The sequence below is a fragment of the Rhynchophorus ferrugineus genome, unplaced genomic scaffold (assembly GCF_030347505.1).
Source record: "Rhynchophorus ferrugineus isolate W39M unplaced genomic scaffold, kcgeb_rfMv2 rfM9, whole genome shotgun sequence".
NCBI lineage: Eukaryota > Metazoa > Arthropoda > Insecta > Coleoptera > Curculionidae > Rhynchophorus > Rhynchophorus ferrugineus.
Genome location: NW_027472588.1, coordinates 6,055,701 through 6,080,891, shown reverse-complemented (window position 1 = coordinate 6,080,891; position 25,191 = coordinate 6,055,701). Strand labels below are relative to the sequence as shown.

Sequence of the window (25,191 nt, the reverse complement as noted above, 5' to 3'; positions counted from 1 at the left end):
AGGCCCAAGCAAAAATAAAACTACGAAATTAATTCGTCTCTATTATGCGTCCTATGATTAACGAGGGCCGTGATTCGCCGTATTTAGAAATAGAACATAAACTACCCCACCATATATTAGCTTGACGAAAACACTTCCCGAAAATATGGCTTGGCCTTGTCAGAAGCCGCTGGTAATTAAAATTGATTGTTGGTAATAAAAAGGTCAAGCGAGATAGGTCAGAGTGAATGAAATCTACTCTGTATTCTGCTCTATATATAACATAACGAAAGTCATTCTAGTTTATTGTTCGCCGGGCTGGATTGAAACGAAAACGTAATTCATCATTTCGAATACTTTTATATTTCATGGGCTATATTTTATGTATATGTTCTTGTACATCATTTTTCAAAATTTGAATTATTTTCGGTCTTTTACTCAAAATTAAATTATTAATTACTCAGTTGTTACCATTTTTAATGAAGGGTTTTTACCAATTTTGAAGTATAAGAAGGTTCAATAAACGAATCGGTGATTTTTTCAAAATCTAGGACATAGCGACGTCTTTTACTAGCGAGTAATTAATTTTATTATTCAACCAGTTTCAGGGAAACAGTTGCTTTTTAGTTCAATTTTTGTTCTTTTTTCTGTGTTCTTGAAAGGTCAATAAATATCTTGTAAAAAAGGACAGCAATGATGCTTTTAATTTTTCTTATATTCGTTGGAAAGATTCCTAGAATGTAGCACTCTAGTCCAGAATATTAAGATATTTTCGCATTACATCTGCCAACAATATATACAGAATAACTTAAACTAGAGCCAAAATATCTAGTTCTTACAGCTACAAGTAAAATGGTTATAAGTAATAATGGCAGAATGACAATAAATATTTAAAAAAACATAAGAATGGGAAATACTCACAGAGGGTAATCGATGATAATTCAAAATAAAGATGAATTAACTAAGATAATGAATGAAGTAGATATAGTACGAAATATAAAACAATGGTCAAACTGATTAGAGATAATTACTAATATCACAATGGATACTCCTAGAGAAAATATAAACAAGTCCAAAGCCTTATGGGATGTGATGAAGTAAGAGTTTATTGAAGAAGGGTATAGGAAGAAGGAAATAAAGAACAAAGTCAATGACAGGAAGTAATAAAGGCAATGAAATCGGGAAAGAGACTGATTCCATCCATTTTAATAGTTGTGTACTGTTGATGCTAACATCATCACCGTTGTCCATTAGCTGGACAACCTGTAATATATAACAAGATTCTTCATTTGTGTCCAATAATTATTAAAAACGCATATCGATTCACAAAAAAATTAGCTTGAATGAAAAGGCTCGGTCGATTTTTTCTAAGTGGTTCATTGGCTTTTTTTCCGGCTACTGCAGTTCACGTTCATTCAGTTAGATATCGATGTTGGCATTCAAGCATTCAACTCATCGCTTGACACATATCAATCGACTGATCGCATTTCTTAAAATAGAAATGCCTCGGAATTCTGCTGCTGGGAAACAATGAACGCTTAAATCGTTCAATAGTTGAGAATGAACAATGGTTTTTTTGTTATAATGAAACACATAATATTCGTTTAAAAACATATTATGAGTTAGATTAAAGAAATCGTTAGATATTTAATCCAAATGAAAGATTAATGGGAAGCTGAAGCTTTTATATCGTATTAGATATTGCATCCGTTTGATTAGCCCTGGTACTGATCGATGCCGCATGGCCTAGCTGGGCAGCTATTTTTATAAAGATGGCCAGGAGGATGGCAAAAAGATAAATTATAATATTCATTGATTGACCTGATATAATTCAGATTGATAAAATGTTAGGTCAGTTAAAGCATCAGTTCTCTATAAAAATGACTAGTAAAACAATAGTGAACATTCAAATATACATTTTAAGTGCATAATAATACATACATATTCAATGAACCCTTAATCATACAGCTTTTGTATTAATAATCATAATAAATAACAATAGTGACAAATTATTGGATTCTTTGTTAAAAAAATGTCCTTACTATACAAATTATAATTTTATACTCATCATCATTCATTCACTTATTGTTAGATTAAAATAAACAAGATTCTACAACACAAAGACTAATAACCACTACTTTTAAGAAATATTATTCTTATTATTGTGGTCATATTATTTACAATGGTATGGTTTTATCACATATATACTAAGAAACACTATAACAATTTCTTTTTAATTAAGATGGTCCTTAGTTTTGTTTATTCTTCTAAGGTTCAAAATAAATAACTACCGGTCTCATGATATAATGGCATATCTCCATATACATCTTCTTTGTTCGATAAAAACAAAAGTTTGAAAAGTTGATGTAGTGTTTTGTTTCATCCAGAAAGACTTATGAAATATATATAAAGAAAATCCATAGTAAAAAATACATTTGTTTAAATTCATTATGGGGTTGCCATCAAACTTTCATGGTTCAAATAACATTATATAACAGAAAAATTAATACCGACATAGGGTAGCTTCTTCAAACGCTATCTCAAATAGTTCTACATCGATAAATTTGTGATGATAAATTTGTGAAAACAAGTAATAACTATTAAAGGAATTGAAGTGCTTCCTTCCATATTGTGTATAAATGAATTTTGTGATTACGATATTAAATTATTTTTGAACGCTGTTTTAATTTCTTCATTTTTGACTATATGAAAATGAATAATATAAAAATCCTAATAGAAAACAATTAGTAACTGTTAAATTAACTGAAATCTTTCTGTATTATGTATAAATAAATTTTGTGGTTAAGATTTTAAATTACTTTTGAACGTTCGGTTTTAGTTTCTTCATATTTGACTATATGAAAATGAATAAAGAATAATATTTGTATAATCTTAATTAAGAAAACAAGTAATAACTGTTAAAGGAATTGAAGTGTTTCAATATTGTGTATAAATGAACTTTTTGGCTGGGATATTAAATTATCTTTGTTAATATTCAGATTGGGTTTGTTCCTTTATGAAAATAAAATGAATAATATAAAAATCCTAATAGAAATTAATCACACTGCTTCAACGAATCTTGTGATTTAAAAAATGTTATGTAACATCAAAATTAATACATATTATCAATTACTATTATTACTACGACCGATTCGAAATACCCATGGTTTTAAACAGCTGAATATCGTCAAACTTCGACTATTCAAATCAATTAACAATAACGTGCACCAAAAAAAAAACAATTACCGATCGTACATGTCGACAGCGTTAACATTCGATTTCTTGCGTTTCTCAAGGCTTCCTCCTTAAAATAACAACTGCGATCACTTCGACCACTCCTACAGCACGAAATTCCTCGGCGAAAAAGTCACGTCCAAGAACGAGAACGGTCAAAAACGGGACGGTTTTCCTCGCGGTGCCATCGCGACTTTTCAACAACAATCCGAACTACGAGGAGGACTACGCTCTGGCGATCGGAACACGGGAGGACGTATGACGCGTCCGGAGAGAGGAGAGAACTGGAGGCGGATCGATAGACACACAGACACGCGACGGACGACTGAAGAGGACTACCATGGCATACGACTTTCGAATGGACGCATTGTTGAATTGCGCTGGTAAAAGCCGAGAGAGGTGTGTACCGGTGGCCGAACGGTGTACCAGACGCGATAGCCGCGCGCCACCATTGAATAATCACGTTATTTTAAACAGGGAAACTGTTTCTGGTCTCCAATACGACTTGTGTTCGAGAATCGACATTATTTAGTCCCACAATCAAAGTTAAAGGTCACTAAAAACAAATTACCAACGAAAATATGACTATAAATGCAATCAATCATCCATCAATAAACATCAACAGAATACAACAAAAATACGAATCAACTCTAGTCTTAGAGATAGTAATGATGTTTTATATTTTCCATTGGGTTTATAAATTCATTTTTTTTAATTTCAAACTTTATTTTGAAAAATTGGTATAATGTATTTTATTCAAAATAACGTTCATCGATAGCCACTGCTCTTTCCCATCTTTCATTTACCAATGCCATCTTGAAACAACGATGTATCTTTTAAGACTATTCATGACTCATATATCGGAACAAGTAGTAATCAGAAGGAGCAAGGTCTGGATAATATGGCAGGTGGAGTAGCACTTTACATTTTAATATTTCTAAATATATTTTCATCGTTTTTGCAATGTGTGGTCGAACGTTGTCTTGTTGAAGAATAATATTGTTGTGTATTTGCTCGTATTCGTATAGATTACCATACCCAGCTGATGCCACCAAATACAGAGCATTAGCTTTGAGCCACTGTAATGGTTTCTATTCTTCTGCACGATTTGTGATCAAAAATCAACATTATCTAGTCCTACATTCAAAATTAAAGGGTAGTAGAAACAAATTACCAACGAAAATATAACTATAAATTGCATCAATCAAATGCAATCAATCATCCATCAATAAACATCAACAGAATACAACAAAAATACCAATAAACCCTAGTCTTAGAGATAGTAATGATGTTTTATATTTTCCATTGGGTTTATAAATTCATTTTTTTAAATTTTCACCTTTATTTTGAAAAATCGGTATAATGTATTTTATTCAAAGTATCGTTCATCGATAGCCGCTGCTCTTTCCCACCTTTCATTTACCAATGCCATCTTGAAACAACGATGTATCTTTTAAAGCTATTCACGACTCATATATCGAAACAAGTAGTAATCAGAAGGAGCAAGGTCTGGATAATATGGCAGGTGGAGTAGCACTTTACATTTTAATATTTCTAAATATATTTTCATTGTTTTTGCAATGTGTGGTCGAACGTTGTCTTGTTGAAGAATAATATTGTTGTGTATTTGCTCGTATTCGTATAGATTACCATACCCAGCTGATGCCACCAAATACAGAGCATTAGCTTTGAGCCACTGTAATGGTTTCTATTCTTCTGCACGATTTGTGATCAAAAATCAACATTATCTAGTCCTACATTCAAAATTAAAGGGTAGTAGAAACAAATTACCAACGAAAATATGACTATAAATTGCATCAATCAAATGCAATCAATTATCCATCAATAAACATCAACAGAATACAACAAAAATACGAATTAGCCCTAGTCTTAGAGATAGTAGTGATGTTTTATATTTTCCATGGGGTTTATAAATTAATTTTATTTAATTTCAACCTTTATTTTGAACAATGGGTATTATGTATTTTATTCAAAGTATCGTTCAAAGATAGCTGCTGCTGTTTCCCATCTTTCATTTACCAATGCCATCTTGAAAGAACGATGTATCTTTTAAGGCGATTCACGACTCATATATCGAAACAAGTAGTAATCAGAAGGAGTAAGGTCTGGATAATATGGCAGGTGGGGTAGCACTTTACATTTTAATGTTTTCAAATATATTTTCATCGTTTTTGCAATGTGTGGTCGAACGTTGTCATGTTGAAGAATAATATTGTTGTGTCTTTGCCCGTATTCGTATAGATTACCATACCAAGCTGATGGCACCAAATACAGAACATTAGCTTTGAGCCACTGTAACTGTTTCTACACTCCTGCACGATTTGTGAACAAAAATCAACATTGTCTAGTCCTACATTCTAAATTAAATGGTAGTAAAAACAAATTACCAAAGAAAATATGACTATAAATTGCACTGTCTAGCATGACTCCATCTTATCAATGATCCATCAATAACATCAACAGAATACAACAGAAATACCAATAAACCCTAGTCTTAGAGATAGTAGTGATGTTTTATATTTTCCATGGAGTTTATGAATTAATTTTATTTAATTTCAACCTTTATTTTGAACAATGGGTATTATGTATTTTATTCAAAGTATCGTTCAAAGATAGCTGCTGCTTTTTCCCATCTTTCATTTACCAATGCAATCTTGAAACAACGATGTATCTTTTAAGACTATTCACGACTCATATATCGGAACAAGTAGTAATCACAAGGAGCAAGGTCTGGATAATATGGCAGGTGGGGTAGCACTTTACATTTTAATGTTTCCAAATATATTTTCATCGTTTTTGCAATGTGTGGTCGAACGTTGTCATGTTGAAGAATAATATTGTTGTGTCTTTGCCCGTATTCGTATAGATTACCATACCAAGCTGATGCCACTAAATACAGAGCATTAGCTTTGAGCCACTGTAACTGTTTCTATTCTCCTGCACGATTTGTGATCAAAAATCAACATTCTCTAGTCCAACATTCAAAATTAAATGATAGTAAAAACAAATTACCAACGAAAATATGACTATAAATTGCACTGTCTAGCATGACTCCATCTAATCAATGATCCATCAATAACATCAACAGAATACAACAGAAATACCAATAAACCCTAGTCTTAGAGATAGTAGTGATGTTTTATATTTTCCATGGGGTTTATAAATTAATTTTATTTAATTTCAACCTTTATTTTGAAAAATCGGTACAATGTATTTTATTCATAGTATCGTTCATCGATAACCGCTTCCCATCTTTCATTTACCAATGCCATCTTGAAAGAACGATGTATCTTTTAAGACTATCCACAAATCGACCCATTTCTTTGTATGTTCATACGTAAAGCGCCGCCCAGATATGTCACGATTCGTATATCGGAACAAATAGTAATCAAAAGGAGCAAGGTCTGGATAATATGGCGGGTGAGGTAACATTTACCATTTTAATGTTTCCACCGGTTTTGTAATATGTGGTCGAGCGTTATCATGTTGAATAATAACACTGTTGTGTCTGTTGAGGCTTTTAACCCGCGATTTCGGTTCACCAAATATTTAATTTAACTTTACCAAATAATAAACTATGGTTTTAACTATTTATGGACTTTATTCACTATATTTAACTATACATATTACACTAGATGACTTATTCTAGATTTTGTACCCACTACTCGTTTCTTCGACACCTTTCTTAATTCTCTATATGGGTCAGTATGGCCTGATAGGCATGGGGTCTCGAAATGCATAAAAAGTGAGAAAACTGATCTATGAGTAGAATACAACATCGTTCTTTTGACACGACGCTATGTTTCCGAAAAAATGGGGAAGATGGAAAATACTTCGACTCACCAATATAGAACCAATTTTTCTCGATAAAAAAGCCTTTTTAATGTGAAAAAATGATTAGAATATATGGTTTCTACAAAAACAAAAACGGATTTAAATCTACTCGAAAATCTATGGGATCAACTAGGATAGACTTAGAGATGCTAATACAATTACAAGATGACTTTGTCACAGGCTCATAACCAAATGTTACGAAAGAAAATATTTCACAATTCAATGTCACAATGTTGACATATTTTTGATTTTTATATTTTAGTTTCATCATTTATGGCTATATAAAAAGTATCAGTACCTTTTGCAGGGAACGAATATTGTTTTTGAAAAATATTTGTTAGTTATCTTATCTTTAATTAATCTACGTATTTGTAGTAATATACAGGGAACTCCGAATCTAAGAAACATATACCCATATTATAGCGTTATTGGATGAAAGTAATTAAACAATTTGATCATGGCTAAGGTATTGATCAAATTTCCCTTTTTAATAAAAACTATAGAAAAATTACTAATTTTACGGTCTTGTACAATAAAAGCACAAGTTCAACACTAACATTGATACTATTTTTAGTTATGGAGCTAAATTATTGTGGTAAATATCACGTGCCAGATGATCAGGATCAATTTTGTACTAAACGACCCCAAAAATATCTATTCATGCTTTACTCGAGAGAAGAAAATGCCCGATTATTTATGGAAAACCATTTAAGTTAAATGATTGCTGCGGCTAGTCTGGCAATCAGCCATTGTTTTAACCCAATTTCACAGCATATTGTCGATTGTTTATGGCCCTATAATGTATAAATTGTTTGTGGATCGTTACTATGTTCTTTAAAAAATGAGCTACTGGTCATCCAAAAATGTTTAGAATTGTTTGTTTTAATTTTGTTTGTAAGAAATTCTGCCTGTTCAAAATTATAATATTTCGGTTGTATCTTTTAAAAAAATATATTATCATGTTAATAAGCATCTAATTTCTCATAAGTTTTTATTAAAATAATGCATTTGAAATTATGATTAATATTGATTAATTTGTATTATGATTTATTTTGAACGTTGATGAAAATAAGCATTTTCATCAATACACTTTTTTTAAAACAAGGGTTTCAGATTTAGAATCAATAAAGGTGATAATAAAAATAAAAATTGTGACATATAAAATACATATTTTGTCTTTTTTGTGTAAATTTTAAGAGTTTTTTTATATCTTCTTTAAGATATGACAATAATTTAATCGTATTTGAATCACTAAACTGTTATTTTCTTTAAGGTCTTATAAATTCCACATAACTATACACGATAAAATTTGGTAAAAATCTATATGGGAACGTATGATAATACCCCACCTATTGTTCATCCATTCTTTTGATTATCCCTTGCTTTAGAAGCAATGATAAAACATTAAATTTCACAAAAAATAGCAATAAACTATTCAATTATATAACATTTACACTAATCCCGTCACTTAACACAAACAATCTGATCAATAGCGAACCCTTTTTGAGAACAATCGGTTAATAAAATCCTCGGAAGCCCGTAAATGGAAAATGTCAAATGACGTTTTCGTCAAATGAAACCCAATTTCGTTTTATCCATTCTGATTGTTTTCCTTTTATTACTGCTTCAAATACAATTATAAACCAACATAAACTTGAACGTTTTTAATATCGAAAACGTAACGAATAAATGATGATTTAGTGAATGATTAAAATAGAAATATCGTCATTTTTTTCCCGAGTCACCTCGAAGGTTATTCGTTTTTAATTCATTAAGGTAAAATGTATTTTGTAATGTTAACTATATATTGAATAATAATTAAAAGAAATATTCGAAGAATGAATAATAGAGAGTAAAATTTATCATTAAATTGCTACGACACCTCTAGAAGCTCGTCGGATGCATAAGGGTTACTTTGACTATTCATAACGAAATTGATGCAACAGCTGGAAGTTTGTGTTTGAAAGTACAGTGAAAGTTACTCTATCAACACCTTAAGAATTTCTGTCCTGGTAATTTTGACGAGCACGTTTTGTCTATCGCTAAAGCATTGCAAATTCCAGAACAATAAGGAGCGCCTAAATCATCATCATTACAAATATTACCTAATTATCGATGAATATATGCTGAACTTTTCGGTTTTTGAAAGTTAAATCGCAAAATATAACGAAAATAATGTTCTGGAGTCTTCAAAGTTCAAGAATTTTTGATTGAGTAAACAAATGGTAACACCTTTATATCTAATGTTCTATGAGCAGTCACCGGAATATGACAGATGAAATAGAATTTAATTTAAAAGTTTCCAAGAATGATCCCGTTGCTAAATCATATTGTCTTAATATTTTTGTGATTGTTAGGTTCAGTTTTAATGGCCGATATTAAACTACGGCCTGCGGATTCTACCAAATGCGATTCATGGGTTCGAACAATTTCCTTGTAAATAATCCTTCTCTGTAATTTAATATGTTCAGCACCACAAAAATGTTTTTCCATTATGAATAAATGACGGATCACCATAACAGATGTAAGTTATCCTGGTTTGATCCCAAAACAGATATGAATGATGGTTTAATAAAAAATAATTCAAATTCATAGCTTATATATCACCATAATAACCACCTTTATTAGATCAGTAGCCTCCATATTCATTAGACATAGCGCCGTGTGACTTTTTTTAGTTCCCGAAAATTTGTAAAATCTTGAAGAGTTAAAATGACCACCCTCCTAGGACTAATCATGAACGATATTAAAAGAAAATCGCTGAAAATGTGTTAATAAATAATAATCTTACATTATATCGATTAACTTGGTAGTTTATTTAACTTACCACTTAAACAGTCCAATATTCATTGGATTGGGAAGGCGCGATCTTACCTGAAACAAAAAAAAACATATCAAATAAAGCCGATGAGAGCGGCTACACCGATTTGGCTAATTTTGGTTTTAAAATATTTGTGGCAGTCCAGAGAAGGTTTATATGGCGAGAAAATATGGAATAACTGCAAGGAAAACAGTAAAAATAATAATTTTGTTTTCACATACAAAGTGTCATTGACAGGAAGGATCGATATTCTTCTTGGTTATCAAATATTTACGGGTATGTTCGCAAATGTCTTTTATGGCCAAATATATTGAATACTTATTAAAACTTAGTGTTTGCCACAATTGGCCCAATGTAAAATAAGTATTTGGTGGTATTTAGTTTATACGATGACATATAGAAACTGGTGTCTTAAAGTGGTCTGTACAAATTTATAAACTAGTATTTTATTTAATTTCATTACTATTCTATGTTATTCTAAAAACTATTTTATATGTTTATTAATCAGGTCGGTGGTAGTAAACGTTTTAACCTAAACACTTCATTGTTATCCCGCATATTAAATAGTTTGGGGAGTGTATTCGTCTACATTGACGCTCTTTCAGAGTACTCCACTGGCACTCAAATTCGTTAAGGTTCCCAGGGGGGTATCGCGCTGAATTACGTTCTTACTGGCATAATATGGGACGTAGCACTTTATTTTGGAATTTCTGAAGGATGGCTATGTTGAATTTGCTAGTAGTACTCCACAGTTCGAAGAATTACCTGAGGGCAAGTCCTTCTACGCAGAATGAATGTCGCGTGGGTAAATTTTGTCTCATTCGCCTTGATGAACAATGGGCCAAGGGCACTGTCATGCGGAACACCTGAATATGTTGGATGTAGTTTCAATATAACCTGAAGTCTAGTGTGCCACACTTTATCAGTACCTTGAGATACATTGCGAAATGCAACCGAGCAATATTTGTATCCATTAAGTTTTATTTATTTGATTTAGCAATATGTAAACTTCTATTGTTTCGTGTTTATTACGGTAACCAAATTGATGCTTTGGAATATTTCGTCAGGCATATAAAACGCTAAGATGAAAAGTCTTCTGGTTTTCTTCTTGGTTTTAGAATCTTAATGATTTGGGCCACCTTGTAAGTGCTAGGGAGACAGTTTAGACGTAACATTGCATTAAATATAAATTTCATTAAATTGAAGCACTTTTCTGAGAGTTCTTATAAGACTCTTCCTCGTTCTTCTAAGATTTCATAACAGTAAATTATTCGTATGGTAGATCCATATGAAGTGGAGTTTTAAGGAGAATCAGTTAAATTACTTTTTTCATCTATGGATATTTCAGACGGAAAAGGTTTAAATACGTTTCTTATACTTTTCGACCACTACGCTATTAACATGCCTAAATGAATATTTAGAATATACCGGCAAAATTCGAAAAAATTGAATAATAAAAGGTTTAAAATTTGGGATTCCGGATGAAACGATTTAAACCAAAACGAAAGAAAAGAAAACGGCGGGAAAGGAATAACAAAGCCGTCGACAAACAAAAGCCGAATCGCAGGAAAAGTAAACAACATCAAAGGACGACGATAAGTCCTGGGAATTAATTACCTTACGTAGGACTTGGTAATTTCCATGTAAAACCTTTTTAATAACGTCAAGTCCATTAATTTTAATTTTTCGCAAAAGAAATGCGATTATTTAACAATCGGCTATATAAGAATATTGGAATATCAGGTCCATTCTCATCTTAAGGAGGAATTTGTTTGATATCAAAGTCTTTTAGACGTAAAATAAAGTTTATATAGGAAGAGGCAAAAGTCCCGCTACCATGCGCCTGAAAACCACCATAGTGTCTGAAAGCTCTCTGATGAAATTGAAGATTTTTCGTCTAAACTGATAATGAGCCATGAAGCCCATTTTCATCTCAGTGGCCGCAGTACCAAGAAAGGGAATTATAAAACTCACCAACTTGATCAATACAGCATTTAGATTAAAACATGTCCCAGACATTTGGAAGATGGCGGAAATTATAATGATCGCAAAACCTGGGAAGTCACCAAACGAAATAAAATCCTATAAAATATAATCCTATATCACTGCTGCCAGTAATATTTAAGGTTTTTGAAACATTCCTGTTGAAAAGAATAAAACCGATCATAGAGAAAAAAAACCTCATACCAACACACCAGTTTGCGTTTATTAACAAACACTCAACAATTGACCAGGTCCATAGAATAACAGATGTTATTGAAAAAGCCTACGAAAGTCAAAACGTATGCTCAGCTATATTCTTAGATGTAGCACAAGCCTTCGATAAGGTTTGGCATGAAAGCCTTGTTCATATACTACAGAAAATACTACCAAAACAACACACCGAACTATTAAAATCATACATTACAACCAGACTGTTTAGAGTCGAGTAAGAATAAGCTTACTCTACAATAAAAGAAACTAAAGCAGGTGTACCACAAGGAAGTGTACTGGGACCCATTCTTTATTTACTTTACACTTGTAATATATCACAAATAGAAAATATCACGATGGCTACATTTGCTGACGATACTGCGATTATAGCAGTCGGAGACAATAGTGAAGAAGCCTCACGAAAATTACAACAGGCAAGTGACAATATAAATAATTGGACACAAGCTTGGAAAATAAGCATTAATGAAAGTAAATCTGTACATGCGCTGTTCACCTATAAACAGACCGTACAAGCACCAATAGCATTAAATAACACTATCATTCCATATAGCAACAACGCTAAATATCTCGGAATGAATCTCGATGCAAAACTTCGCTGGAAGGAACATATAAAGAAGAAAAGAAAAGAACTAGAATTGAAATATAGGAAAATGTACTGGCTAATTGGAAGAAAATCACAATTATCAGTACTTAATAAATTGCTATTATATAAGCAAATAATAAAATCTATATGGACATACAAAGCTCAATTATGGGGATGTTCTGCATGGAGTAACATAAATAAAATAGAAATTTTTCAGAACAAAGTCCTGAGAGGTATTGTGGGTGCACCCAAATACTATAGAACTGATTACCTACATCGAGACCTTCAGATACCCACAGTCAGTCAAGAAATCAAGAGAATTGCAAGGGGGCATGAGGAAAGACTCCACTCTCATACTAATATTGAAATATTGCAACTTTTGGATACCACCAGAACAGGACACAGATTCAAAAGAATCAAACCATCTGATCTTGTGTAGTGTTGTGTAGTGAGGTGCATATATTAAAAAATTTAGCAGTGACATGTATAAACATTATTTCACCAGAAACTGAGTTAGGGCCGATGAGTCCTCCTAGTTATATATCTAGATTTAAGTTAGCATAAAGACAAATTGTAGATTAAACGGAAACGACTAGTAACAATGTATTAATTAAATTTAAAAAAAATCTCAGTGGCCGCGTCAATAAACAGAAGAGCCGGTTTTGGTGAACACAATCCTCAACAAACTTTTTATGAAAACCAAACTTACTATAAACAACCAACCAAACTTATAATTTTTTTGAGCAAAGTTATAGACAATCAAAATGGTAGCGGGACTTGTTGTCCCACGTTGTATTTGGGAATTTATATCTTAAAAAGAATATTCGCCTAAAATAAGAGGAATGAAGGGAAAATAGTAATCACTATTTTCAGTCGCTAATTTTTTGATTATCGACTGTTTCGACTGTTTTGCGACTATCGACTGTTTCGATTGTTTTCAGTCGATAGTTCCCAATACTAATGGTTATCATCAGTGATTTAATTTCTAGTTGCTGAGCTTTTGCTGGATTTACGGTGGATATAAAAGAAAATAAATCATTATTCTCTTGTCCACGCCATAAAATGGACTTTACAACCAGTGTTTGTAACGTCAGATTCAGAATATTCTATTCAGAATTGTATAAAAATGAGAGACTATTGTTTTCGTGTGAAGATAATTGTTGTCGATATTGAAAATGACTAATGGCTGTGTCGTTACATTTGGTGGATATTCCTAATCGAGGAGTGTCCATAATATTAACATTTTCAACACGTAACTTGTGAATCATTGTTGATATATAATTTTATAGAGCAATAATGGCGCGAAAGTCTCATCATATAATTGCTATAATGCTATAATAAAAATAATAATAATGCTAAATTAAAATCTATAATTGTTTAGGATATTAAAGGTGTGAAGTCAATAAAAGCTAGTTCAACAAAGTAAAAGGCCTTAAAGCCTTGGTATTTCTCTTAAAAATACGATAATTCTCCTGCCTGCTACTCATGACTTCTTACTAAAGACACTTATCATGTACATGCTCGGAAAGGAACTGTTCTTTGACCATTAAGCGCATCCCGACGATCTGCAGCAAGTATCACCTCCTTAAAACTACTTGCTGCGTACTACATGGATTGATCTATACAGTACAGAGAATGAAACAATTATCTCCGCCCTTTCCTCTCCCAAAAAAGAGTACGGCAAGTAGTTCGCACATCTCCGTCTATTGTTACGAATATAAAAATAGTCGTGTGTGTATATATAATAAGTGTTTGCTCATTTGACTGAAATAATACTACTACTTTCAAAAAAAAAGGAAAAGAAATAGTAATTACTATTTTCAGTCCTCAGTTTTTTCACTATCGACTGTTTCTACTATTTTCAGGCGATAGTTCCCATCTCTATTCTTAACCTTAAATAATAATAATAAAAAGATATTTTGGATGTGTCTTGTGCACCCTTGCCTCCAATAGCTACTCTACATTGTATTTTAGTTCTGAACAGTTCTAGCACGCGAACAATAAATACAAGCACACAGTACTAACGACAATCTGCTGAAACATTATAACGTTATTACATCTAAATCTTCTTGGCCGACGCAGCAAATTTATTTGTCAGGTGTTTTGTGTGTTCCTTATGCAACCCCACTTTATATCGCCAATAAAGGTAGGCTTTATGACGCTACCATAAAACTATTTACGATCACAAAGCCATAACTCCATTAAAAATTACCATTTTAATTCGACAATCAGTAAGTGGTAAGGTCTTGTATCTCAATAGATTGTATTATTTTTAATTTTATTAACCAGCACCCACAGTTTAACATAAAATATCATGATGAACGTGTTGCTCTCCGAGGGTTTTATTATCAAATAACCACTATATATTTACAGGGATTCGAGTAAATTATACTATATAGCAATTAGATTATTTAGATTTTTTAAATTGCATCTTCCATTGGAGATACTTAGTACAATATTAATTTATAACTATTGTTCTGTTGTACTTGATTTAGCGCAAAACAAGTTAGGGGTAAATACATCAGAAAGTGTTTTCCAAATTAAAATTAAACTAGAGTACTTAAACTAAAGTTAAGACTAACACTTATACACTATACAATGTGGTTTGGTTTAGTTTGCTTCAATCTTTTGAGCGTTGTACAGTAGCTATATTGGTTCCACGCTGTGATTTTGGAATTTTATTTCCTGTGGTGAAAAGGTGGAATATTGGAAACTTCGTAGATCCATTTAATTTCAAGATCATCAAGTAGTTCTTAGTTGCTTACGTAACCATAAGCATTGGTAGTTAATCGAAGAACTTTGTTTGCAATATTCGTTCGATAACTAGTCGACTCGATATTTTAGTGAAACTCCATATTAGCATCCCATAACTCCAAATAGGCTTTTAGAATATATAATTGACTGATAAACCAATCCCTTTTACCTTCGGTAAAGTTGGGAATATAATACGACTAAATGGTACTTGAATTGAGTTGATTTCGAGTCTGATTTGCTCTGCTTTTTATGTAAAGTGATGTAAAATCTTTTAGTAAAATCAATGATCTTTTTTCTTTGCATTAATAGATCTGGAAAATATTGATATTTTTTCCGAACACCAATAAGCAGATATTTTTTGGCCAAATACATTTTTACATTTTTTGCTCATAATAATCAGTTAAAAAATATGGATATCACTTCTGGGATATATATACTTTTAAACATATATCGAAGATGAAGATATCGAAAATGTAAAGTCTAATAATTCTAAATATCGATACTTTTTTCCGATGTGATTACTTACTATTTGAGGACCTTTTATGGGTCGTTATAGTACTGAAATTTTTAGATTGAAGAAGGAATATATGATGATGTGAAAAGGAAATATCGATAGATTTTTGGAAGATACAAAAAAAATATATTTTATTAGTCAAAGATTTTATTGTTTTCCATGGTAATAAATATAGGAAATATCGATATTTATTCAACAATTCGAAATATTAATTACAAATTAATGATCTACCTCCGCTTTTCAAAGAAACAAATCTATAAAATATCGATATCGATGGAAAACGACATATCGATATTTTTCACAGCCCTAACATTAATAACATAACAAAAATAAGAAAAATTACACAACAACGCGGCCTCTATACGACTATAATCTCATGCATTGTAAATAAACGGGAAAATTAAACCCATCAAATGTTCTGTTTTGTTACTGTATACAACATTCATTATTTGTAGTGGCCAGTACTAAATTATGGACCGAAAAATACACGCAACAGAACGAAAGGAACAACCTGATCTCGATAGAGAAAGGCAAAACGAGAATACCGCGTTGAAATTGGCGATTTTAAAATGGCATATGGCTAAAGGTTCGAAAAGCATTACTGAAATCGGGCTTTTAGAAATTGACATCACCGTTCATAAAACCGACAGGTAATTGAGTCTTATATAACATAATAATGCGTTATCTGCTACACGATATTGCCTACGTAATAGATATCAATAGATATAACTGAATCATTTCTAATTTAAGATGTTTTATAAACGCAATATTTTTTATTAAAAGTAGTAGTTTTCATGACATGTTTCTATATATTATTTTATAAAAAAAAGTCTGTTATATTGGCAAAAATATACGAAATTATGTAATATAAGAATAAACCGAATGAACAAAATCATTTTAATATTTCAGTCAGCAAGCATATAGATCCTATCTCCTTCCTAACCTTCAAACGATATTTCATGACAATCAAGCGTTTGTTTAAAATTTACAGTGGTTTTAGTGAAGCAACTTTTGTTATTTTTAAAACAATGGATAATCGAATAATCGAACAACTGAGCGAATTGCGCTTTGATTTCCTTGTCATCCACCGTATTGTCTAGATCTGGGTCCCGGTGGTTTGCAGAATTCGAAGGAACGTTTCAGGGACCGAGGTCGGGCTAAAATGCAGGAGTTGTTACCGAAGTTGAAGCTTATTTTTAAAGAAAACGCAAACAGTTCTATGAAAATTCTATAAAAAATAGAAGAGCGTTGGACCGAACTTTAACACATGGGCTGAAACGTGCCGGACTTAATACATAGATGGCGCTAGTTTTATTGCACTCGCCGCTTTTTCAGTTAGTACTAACCTTCAAAAGAAAGCTGTTAAAATTTCATGATATTTTACTCATAAGTTTGCGAGTTATTGTGCTAAGAGTGACACTATTGTTATTTTCAGAACAATGGATCAAAAACAATTTCGTGTTTTAATTTTACACTAATTCTTGATGGGAATTATACCGTTCAAGCAAAGCAATTGCTTGAAAAGCATTATAAGGACTCCGCTCCATCAGAAACAAGAATAAAACGTTGCGTTGCTGACTTCAAACGTGGTCATAGAGACACCGATGATGCAGAACGCAGTGGACGTTGAAATGAGGTGGTAACACCAGAAAACACTAAACAAATCCACAAAATGGTTTTGAAATATCGAAAAGTGAAGTTGTGTGAGTTAACTATAACATCGTAAAGGTATAAAAAGAATCTATTGGTTTTATATTGCATGATCATTTGATGAGAAAGCTCTGTTCAAAGTGGGTGCCGCGTTTGCTCACTGTTGGCCAAAAATAAAAACCGGCATTTGTGTCGATATGTGATAATGGATGAAACATGGATCCATCACCAATCTGGAAGCAAAACGATCGTCATCTGAGATATACACTTTTTGGATACAAAGGCCGACGTCTTGACTGAGAATCATATAGTTTCTTAGAGTCTCTCGAAGAGTACCTTGCTGATGCAGTTGATAGACGATTGTTATTGTAATCACCGTTGGAACACCTTGTATATTATCAAGATAGTGACCATTATAATGTTTGTTAAATATTTGTATTTTATTTAAAAAGAAATAGAAGTATTTCTTACAAATCAGAAGTGGGATTATACTCAAAATACGATCGATTATACATTGAGCCCTGAAAGAAGCTGTTCAAGAAATATGATACTGACAGTGTTAGTTAATATTTGGCCATTATGGAAGTACATTTACCGTACGACTAGTAAGGACTCTACGAAGATACGGCGAATACAGTGAATATAGTTTCTTAGAGTCTGTCGAAGAGTATCTTGCTGATGTAGTTGATAGACGATTGTTATTGTAATCATCGTTGCAACACCTTGTATATTATCAAGAAAGTGACCATTATAATGTTTGTTGCATATTTGTATTTTATTTACCAAGAAATAAAAGTATTTCTTACATGGTATTGAAATTTTAGAAAATGTAATGAAACAAGAGCAAGAGCTACATCTGAAATGATGTAGCTCTTGATTGAGATTATGTTGATGAATGAAACCAATGTTGAACAAAATCCCACGTGTTATAATTTGAAAATAATTCCCTTTTCCCTATTATGTGAGAAACATTATGATCACTAGTAAATTAATTAAAAAAGGAAAACGAACTTTTGCCAACAGGAAAGTAAATAATGTTACAACTAATCAGCCTCGTTGCATTTATTTATAGACGTCGGCGGCGACGTTCACTGAACGCACGGCATAAAGTGGCCACGCTTTTTTTTCACTCTATTTGGAGACCTCGCGCTTTCTTATGCTGCAATTGCGATTATTCAGAGGACAAATATATCAGCACGCCCCGGACATAATTACGCCCGCCGAGCAGAAAATAAAAATGTACTGATAAGGCTACGCGGAAACGGAAGCCGGCCATTTGAGCCGTTTAGAGATTTGCATTGCGCTGTCTAGCTCGCGAAAGCGACCGAATAATAATCGGACCAGTTGAACAGCTAAAGGGATCTGTAATGAGGAAAAATAACGATTGATGTTTCTATATAAGGACTGTGAATATGAATGATGATTAGTTTTTAAGTAAGTTAAGACATGTACCATTCAACGAAATCATAAATATATGCTACTTAGAATTCCATTTTTTAAAATTCCAGTTCTTTTTAAATATTGGCGGAACAGAAATCATTGCCATGAATAGCAATATTGGTGATGTTTCTTAGGATGTTTTATTTGCCAGTGGTGATATCTGAATATTATTTATGAAGACGCGAAGCTCAGAGTCACTACCTTTTTTTATTCAGTTTATTTTACTGTGTTCTGTACCGCCCAACCCGAGTTTCATCAAATGGTGAGTTTGTTCACAGAGTATTCCAGTTTTCTATTTTTAATTCCCATTTATTATTTATTTATTATTTATTTTTTTTTTATCAATCTCCTAGAATGTCAACAATCTGCCTGTGGACAATAAGTATTATGTGATTTCAGTTATATAACATAACTATCCTGTCACGTAGAAGATCACTTCAGTAAGTGATCTACTGTACAACTTATAATATACTCTAATCTTATAATCTATATCTTATTCTAGATACTATTCTAACTTATTTTAAAGTATATTCTAACTGATTCTAAAAACTATTCTAGCTTATTCTAGAAATTATTAAATCTCACTCTATGTGTCTATTAATCAGTTCGAGTGGGAGCTTGCGTTTGAGCCTACGCACTTCACTGTCATGGAGTACCTTTAACTGTTTGGCGAGTGCATTGGGATGCTGTAATAGTCTTCCTCATTTATTATATTCTATTGATTATTCTCTATTTATTGTCCTCTGCGCATTTATTTATTTATCCATTTATCGTTATCTATATTATTCTACTTTATTATTTCTTCGAACTTCTAATTCTTAAATTGTGATAACTATTTTATAAACCAGAAACTAACGCTAAAGTTACTGATGTGTAGTTATGATCTATGGATAACTTCAAGCATAGATAAACACCAGCGAAAGTGGTTTCTGCTGGCTCTTGATGGCAGCGTATCTAGCGCGTGGCCTTTGGCTTTTTCCCTTGTCCGCATTGCACGTTCATCATAGCTGGAGAAGTTAATGCACAAGCAACAGAGTATTTCTTATTTATTTATTTGAGTTTTTAGCTTAATCCTAGAGAGGCCCGCCAGCCTTACTGGCAGGATCTCGCGTGTTACCTCCCTTGATCTCATTGCGTATTATATTAACCGTGCCACTAGATCAACGTAGAGCGGTGAGTTCTGAATGGTACTTTAGGGTACCATTTTACATGATGTACATTTAGTGATAAAAGGTATCGGCGCTGGGTTTACATGTAGACGAGGCTTGGACAGTCGATGGTGGCACGTCTGAACCCAGCGCTGGTCAGTGACTGAATGGTTGAAAGTACCCTTCAATAACATCCTAGATAAACGTCTCCGGGTTGCCAGATATTCGATATCCTATATTAGTTGGCGCTGCTGGCATCTCGCCCGTGTTCAACATATGGGATTATATTTCTGGGTATTTTGTAAATAGTTATTCCACAATGTAAAATTCGACATGCCTCAAGATCGCTCATTCTTAATCATAACAATAACAACTTCTCATACATCGACTGAAATAACCACCTATTTCACATATCAGGAATAAATTACGTGAATAAAGTTATCGATGTATTAAAAAACACCTCAATCATAATGTTACGAGGATTGTTCAAGCGCATGAAAAAGACTAGAAAAACGACTTGGAAAGTGAATGAAGTGGCATGCAAGTTTCAATTGATTATCATGAAGAATACTTTGAAAAAGTAATAAATTACTGGTTTATTATTATTAGGTTCAAAATATAAATAGAAACCCTCATAGATATTAATGGTTACCACAGTGTTTTTCATTATACACTATATATCCTGTTACGGACATGGTGTATTTTATTTTATGAACTTGATCGATTGTCGAATGTTTTTGTATGAATATAAAATGATCCGAGGTGAGATTATTACTAGCCTTAGTCACTTGACTAATATATTTTCTGACTTTTTATAACTGTTAGTAGAGAAATAGGTTTCGAAGATTTAATATCATTTAATTGTTTGCCAGGGGATTTTAGACAACTGTTTTTACATTTCTCCAGTGACTAGATCGAAAACCGCTGCTTTCTTTCAGTTCTGATTTGTTCTTATATATTTGATTTGGTTTGGTTAGACCAACCTACCTCACTAGTGTGACATTTTCGGTTTATATATAAGTTCTGATTGTTAATTATAGCGTGATTTGTATGTCCGTTGGGACTATATAGTATAGTATGAGTTTTGTAAAAGCACGTTGAATTTTACTAGAAAAGTGCTACGGACTTATTATCAGACCCCACATATTCTCAAAAATAATCATTTAACAAATATATCTAGTTACACAACAACATACTCCCAAATTGTCCCAAAAAACAAAGAGATTAGGTTATCAGTCAATTATAAAGCCTGTTTGGAGATATGGTGTTCAAATATGAGATGGTACTAAAACATCAAATAACTAGTCATCCGACGCTGCCAAAACAAAGCTTATCGACTAACTACCAATGCTTATCGCCACGTAACCAACGAAGAACTACACGACCTCGAAATAAAATAGATTTAACGAAGTTATCTAAGATTTCGCCCTAAAACATAAAATAAGCTTACTAAACCACAGCAACGTGGAAGCAATACAGCTACTGGACAACAGGCAGGAAATCAGAAGATTGAACCTAATCAAACCACATGAGCTCGTCGAGTGTACAAGTGTTTAATCTTAACTTTGGTCTAAGTAATCTACGTTAATTTTAATTTCAGAAATACATACTGATATATTTATACATACTGACCCACACTCACTGAGACAAATACAACAAAATAAAAGTAATAAATTAATTTTATAAAATAATATATACACTAAGTAAAAAAGACTTGGAATGAAATCAAAATATCAACCAACACGAGGCCGGTAAATAATAAACAACACAGTTTCGCTGTTTAACTTAATTTTAAATATCGTCCCCTTTCCATTGTTTCGAACATAATGGTGGAATATCGCAGACTTTATTCATCCTAAAGTTTTCACGTAATTCCACGAGCCTTGACCTTAATTCCCTTTTGATTGTGTATCTTTTCTTCGCCGCGGGCCATAATTAGATATAATTTTAATCCGTTGCGGGCATACACTGCAAATTATCCTGTTGAGCTCCATAAATATCTACAGTTAGATGCGCGCAATTTTTAAACACAGCTCTTGGAAGCGTTATCTCGTAATTATAGATGGACGCCGGACTGTAGTGGCACGAGCGGCTGCATCCGCAAGGACGATGCGATCGGGGTTGCCAATACTAATTTATCAAATTCCCCAGTTGTTGCCTTTCTCTAGTCTCCGCCATGGTAATCTGTTTCAGTACAATAAGTGATTTTGTTGTTCATCTTCTAAACTATTTGTTATATTTTTTTTAATGAAGGAATATTTGCATGTTACTTAAGTTTCCTCTGATACTTTATGCTATACTGTATTACGTTCTGCTTTACTGTTCGCACACCAAGATCCAGATAAATACACCTGTTCCTCACGCTTTGAGGAACACTGAGCATGTTAAATATATTTAGTACAATCTCAATTTACAAATTAATTAATTACTACTGTTCTGTTGTACTGCATTAATAAACAAAAAGTAAACTGCTTAAGCTAAAGTTATGAACACACTTTTACACTATACAAGTTCGTGTGGTTTAGTTCGCTTATGTTTGGACTGTCTTGCGTGCGTTGCCCATGTTTTAAGACGGAATCTTGGATCATTTCGTATATCCATTTTATTTCGAGATCATTGTGCAGCTCCTCGTTCGTTACGTAGAGACAAGCATTGGTAATTAATGTTTGGGCTGCATTAGATTACTAGTTGGTTTGATGTTTAAGCGCAACCCCATATTTGCACCCCATAGGTCCAAATTGGCTTTATGATTGATTGATAAACCAATCTCTTTGATTATTGGTCAAGTTGACAGTAACTTCTGACTAACCAATACAGTTAATTGACGTTGAGTTTAATCTACTCTGCTCGTTGTCTAACATGATGTTTCCAATTTAACTTATCATCGAGATGTATGCTGAGCTGTATTTAGCTGATTCAGAGATGTATTTAGCTGATTCAGCTTGAGGAATCGGGCATCCGTCTATTGATTTGTCCGATTACTATTCTATTAAATATTTTTTGTCTACAGTATTTCTGGTTCTGTAACATACTCTTCTATAGCTTTTCGCCTTTCTTTTGCAGCAGATCTAATTTAATCAATTATCTTTCTAGGAAGCCTACCGCCGAGTTGTTTACGCTTGGTCCATATATACTTCTGTTAAGTTAACCTACAATGCAAGTAAAGACCCAAGTATTTTGCATAGTCCTCTTTCCATTTTTCATTCCCCAAATTGGGGATTGGATACTTATTAACTAATGTTTGTGCTGCCACCGATTTATGAAGCACTGACACCAATGATTTGTAGCTGTTTGTAGCCTCTGGTGGATTTACAGCGGATATAACAGAAAATAAAGGATCGCTCAAATCAAATCGCTTGGTAAGGTTTGACGTCAATGTAATATAAAATTCTTGACATGATCTATATAAATCTGCAATAGCAGCACGACGTTCGATGTCTAGAAGTAACCTAAAACATGTTTTGAGATAATTATATAGGTATATGGAGTTGTTGTAGAAGTATTATGCTAATTCAATGCTAATTCCCAGTCAATATGAGATTCTCCATAGTACGAACAATTCCCCACAAGTTGGCAACGCTGATGCGAACGTTTTGGTGAGAAATAATGGGATATTAAGCACGGCAACCTATGACGGACTGGAATAAACTAGGTAAACCTGACTAAACAACCTGTTACCGACTGCTCATGTTGTAATACTTGATTTCAGTCGGCGTAACTTTGTGCTTCTCGGACGCCATACGTAATACTAGGATGGTGATTTGATTCATAACCTATGTTATATCGTGTCGGATACATTGGTAGCGAAACCAGTAATTAAAATGATTTGGTAAAAAAGCGTCTTATCGAGTGGATATCCACCAACATCAACAAATTAAAAGAGTAGAAAAATGTTCCAAAGTGGATCATTTTGAACGTCCAATGATGGGGTCTCTATGATACTAAATAAAAAAAGTTATTTTGCTTTATGCGTTAACACTTGTTTACATTGATAATTCACATTTTAATCAATAAATACTGCTGTTCAAAATACATGCAAGCACTTAATAGAATGTTATGGCAAGGATGACATAAGTGAAGGAAGTTATCACGGTTAATGTTTAGGAACATCACATTTTAATTTAAAATTTGGAAGAATTATTATATATCATATATGGCCACAAGCTTTATTAGCAACATTAACACAGTGGTCAAGGCGACAGGACGGCCCTCCTACTTCTGCGATACTCACGGATTCGAATCCTGCTAACGCATGGTCGTAAATGTTGTAATGTAAAGGTAAATCTTTATGATTGTTTATAACTGCGAATGTCCAAAAGGCAATCACGTAAAATCCGATAAGGAAAGTGGTCCCAGTCACGCCAGTAACCAGGCTGGGTAAGACCAGATGTCTTCTGGGATGATCTCTGGGTTGGTCACTCGCCAGTCGGCAGGCTTAATGCCGAAGACCGTGATTCGGAGACCTCGTTAAGCAATAGATCCAATCCAGATAAACCCTAGTTGGTAAAAAGGATACTTTTTAAGAAATATGACAAAAAAATATGTACAACACCTAGTGTTACAAAATGAACAAATCGTTATCGCTGAATTACTGTCGACTGCTGGAGTTCGAAAGAAAATTTACAATCTTGCATGGAGGGACATTCTCAAAATTTAAACCTACTTCGGCTGAAGTTCCCCAGGGTAGCTCTTATATTTGCTCTACACTACTGATATCCCAACAACAACAAAAAAACAGTACTTGTAACATATGCCGACGACACAGTTATCATAGCAATAGATATACCTCTTCCTAAGACTGTAGAATAAGTGCAACTAGCAGTCAACAAGATCTACAAATGGATCAGAGATTGGAAAATACAGCTTAATAGCCGCTAATCTGCCTATGTTAATTTTGCGTTGAGATGAAATGACAAAAACCTGATTATATCACTTGACGGATATCCGATTCCTCAAGCAGAATCAGCTAAATACCTCGGAATACGTCTCGATGGTAGGT

At 33.0% G+C, this 25,191-nt stretch overlaps 1 protein-coding gene across 6 annotated transcripts in view; it reads right to left on the bottom strand.

Annotated features, from left to right (window-relative positions):
* Window positions 1-25,191, bottom strand: part of GckIII (Germinal centre kinase III) — a 103,194-nt gene that overhangs the window by 69,871 nt on the left and 8,132 nt on the right. For 2 of the 6 annotated variants that reach the window (XM_076413219.1, XM_076413217.1), the window contains exon 1: window positions 3,235-3,573. The exons of 2 other annotated variants lie outside the window; for them this stretch is intronic. The gene's annotated coding sequence lies outside the window, so the exon portion shown is untranslated. Of the gene's footprint in view, window positions 1-3,225; window positions 3,574-25,191 lie in introns of those variants that run through there. 2 more of the 6 variants (XM_076413218.1, XM_076413216.1) reach the window with 2 other exon arrangements.